This window comes from Oncorhynchus gorbuscha, linkage group LG12 (genome assembly GCF_021184085.1).
Source record: "Oncorhynchus gorbuscha isolate QuinsamMale2020 ecotype Even-year linkage group LG12, OgorEven_v1.0, whole genome shotgun sequence".
Classification (NCBI taxonomy): domain Eukaryota; kingdom Metazoa; phylum Chordata; class Actinopteri; order Salmoniformes; family Salmonidae; genus Oncorhynchus; species Oncorhynchus gorbuscha.
In genome coordinates this window covers 1,644,989-1,648,594 of record NC_060184.1, presented here as the reverse complement: position 1 = coordinate 1,648,594, position 3,606 = coordinate 1,644,989, and positions in this window count along the sequence as shown.

Here is a 3,606-nt window from a genome sequence, read left to right as displayed (position 1 = left end):
AGGTATCCACTTTAGAAGTGAGCAGTGCAAGAGATGAATTTATCGGTTTTAATTGCAAGTCGAGGGCAGAGATCATTTCCTCACAAACAATCTCTCAGATAGTAGAAGCCAACTCTTTCTGTTGTCGGGTGTCGAGATCCACCATGTTCCCACAGGTGAATGGTCAACAGACAGAATATGCTGTTGGAGAGAAGTACACCTGCTATTGTTCCTTGCAATACAGTGAACGTCCCACACCTTAATGTGATAATATATGTTGACAATTATTAGAAAATAATTCCTAGTTATTTTGCAAAAGAAAGCCAAGAGAAAGTGACACGTTTCAATGCATGCCACCTGAACCGGAACACCTAATTCCTAATTCATCCCTAATTCTTCATCATGTATGCTTTGTATCACATGTCTTTGTGTTATCCATAGGATAGCTGTCAAGTTGTGAGTTTGATAGTGGACACTGGAATTTGCTTTATAAGTATCAATACAAATGTCTAAGGATTTTGTTTTCAATGCGTTCAGTTTAATGTACAAACAAGTACAAACCTTAAATGCACAAAGGTGATATTTTGTGATATTTCGTTTTTCAGATCCAACCTTCACAACATTCACACCTTCACAACATTCACACCTTCACAACATTCACACATTCGCACATTCACACATTCACACCTTCACACCTTCACACATTCACACCTTCGCACATTCACACATTCACACCTTCACACATTCACACATTCACACCTTCACACCTTCACACCTTTATACCTTCACACATTCACACATTCACACCTTCACAACATTCACACATTCACACCTTCACACATTCACAACATTCACACATTCACACCTTCACACATTCACACCTTCACACCCAAATGCGATAATTGGACCAAGTTTTTTAAAACAAAACATAACGATTTTTGAAAGCGCTCTTTCAGTTGTCAGTTATTTGTTCAAACTTTTGTCGTAACTATGTGCTGTGGGGCGTCTTCAACTTTTTCTTGCCCAGAGACCCCCTCCCTGGCAAACCGGAGACCCAGGGACCCCCTCCCTGGCAAACCGGCGACTCAGGGACCCCCTCCCTGGCAAACCGGAGACCCAGAGACCCCCTCCCTGGCAAACCGGCGACTCAGGGACCCCCCTCACAGGCAAGCCAACGACCCAGGCACCCCCATTATACGTTAGTAAAAAAAAACTCACATCTTTCCTTCTCATCTGGTGAATGATAATGGAGGAATAGATTTGGTAGATAGGATTTCATTTCTTTGACCTCCCCACATTATAATTGGAAGAGGAAGTGTAAACTCTAACACAGCCTATTAGCTAGAAAGGTAACACCAAACACATTTCCTCCAAAAGCAGCTGTTTAGCTGGTTAAATAAAGGTTAGCCATATGTTGGCAAAAAGTAATGGTCCAAGTCAAGAACTCACCAGCAGCCTGCGGCACTTTAAGCAGTGGTCGCTGATTTGAGCTTTTTCAAAGCTTACGTCTAAAACTCAGGTGAGTGTCATTGTCTCCAATGAGTGCCATCTGCTCAATATTAGGAAATAAACTGAGAAAGAAGTCATTTTCCTCTTTCCTACTAAACGTATGCCAAGATTAGTTTATTATTTTGTTGCTGCGATATTCATATATTAAAATCTTCATACATTTTTTTTCACTTAAAACAACATATATGTATATATTGCACTGACCCCCTGCAGTACCTCCATGGACCACGGACCCCCAGTTGAATACCCCTGTGCTACAGTGTACTACTGTGAATTATGTTGGTCAACCCAACAAGAGCAAGTATATATGGTGGAGTTGGCTTTAGCTGGTCAACCAGCTGCAAGCTACTAGCAACCATGTCTCTAAACAAACCTTGAGCGGGTCAATCTGGTCGAGCTAGATTTTCCAGCAGATAGTAACGGAGAGGTGTTTACCTCAGGGTTGCTCTAGTCAGGGAGAGGTGTTTACCTCAGGGTTGCTCTAGTCAGGGAGAGGTGTTTACCTCAGGGTTGCTCTAGTCAGGGAGAGGTGTTTACCTCAGGGTTGCTCTAGTCAGGGAGAGGTGTTTACCTCAGGGTTGCTCTAGTCAGGGAGAGGTGTTTACCTCAGGGTTGCTCTAGTCAGGGAGAGGTGTTTACCTCAGGGTTGCTCTAGTCAGGGAGAGGTGTTTACCTCAGGGTTGCTCTAGTCAGGGAGAGGTGTTTACCTCAGGGTTGCTCTAGTCAGGGAGGGTGTTTACCTCAGGGTTGCTCTAGTCAGGGAGAGGTGTTTACCTCAGGGTTGCTCTAGTCAGGGAGAGGTGTTTACCTCAGGGTTGCTCTAGTCAGGGAGAGGTGTTTACCTCAGGGTTGCTCTAGTCAGGGAGAGGTGTTTACCTCAGGGTTGCTCTAGTCAGGGCTCTAGAGGGTGTTTACCTCAGGGTTGCTCTAGTCAGGAGAGGTGTTTACCTCAGGGTTGCTCTAGTCAGGGAGAGGTGTTTACCTCAGGGTTGCTCTAGTCAGGGAGAGGTGTTTACCTCAGGGTTGCTCTAGTCAGGGATAGGTGTTTACCTCAGGGTTGCTCTAGTCAGGGAGAGGTGTTTACCTCAGGGTTGCTCTAGTCAGGGAGAGGTGTTTACCTCAGGGTTGCTCTAGTCAGGGAGAGGTGTTTACCTCAGGGTTGCTCTAGTCAGGGAGAGGTGTTTACCTCAGGGTTGCTCTAGTCAGGGAGAGGTGTTTACCTCAGGGTTGCTCTAGTCAGGGAGAGGTGTTTACCTCAGGGTTGCTCTAGTCAGGGAGAGGTGTTTACCTCAGGGTTGCTCTAGTCAGGGAGAGGTGTTTACCTCAGGGTTGCTCTAGTCAGGGAGAGGTGTTTACCTCAGGGTTGCTCTAGTCAGGGAGAGGTGTTTACCTCAGGGTTGCTCTAGTCAGGGAGAGGTGTTTACCTCAGGGTTGCTCTAGTCAGGGAGAGGTGTTTACCTCAGGGTTGCTCTAGTCAGGGAGAGGTGTTTACCTCAGGGTTGCTCTAGTCAGGGAGAGGTGTTTACCTCAGGGTTGCTCTAGTCAGGGAGAGGTGTTTACCTCAGGGTTGCTCTAGTCAGGGAGAGGTGTTTACCTCAGGGTTGCTCTAGTCAGGAGAGGTGTTTACCTCAGGGTTGCTCTAGTCAGGGAGAGGTGTTTACCTCAGGGTTGCTCTAGTCAGGAGAGGTGTTTACCTCAGGGTTGCTCTAGTCAGGGAGAGGTGTTTACCTCAGGGTTGCTCTAGTCAGGGAGAGGTGTTTCAGGGTTGCTCAGGGTTGCTCTAGTCAGGGAGAGGTGTTTACTCTAGTCAGGGTTGCTCTAGTCAGGGAGAGGTGTTTACCTCAGGGTTGCTCTAGTCAGGGAGAGGTGTTTACCTAGTCAGGGAGAGGTGTTTAGGGTTGCTCTAGTCAGGGAGAGGTGTTTACCTCAGGGTTGCTCTAGTCAGGGAGAGGTGTTTACCTCAGGGTTGCTCTAGTCAGGGAGAGGTGTTTACCTCAGGGTTGCTCTAGTCAGGGAGAGGTGTTTACCTCAGGGTTGCTCTAGTGTTTCTCTGTGTTAGTCATCATAGAGTGGTCCTAGAGTCCCACATGGTACTGAGACCAGCTGGCTGGAGGTTTA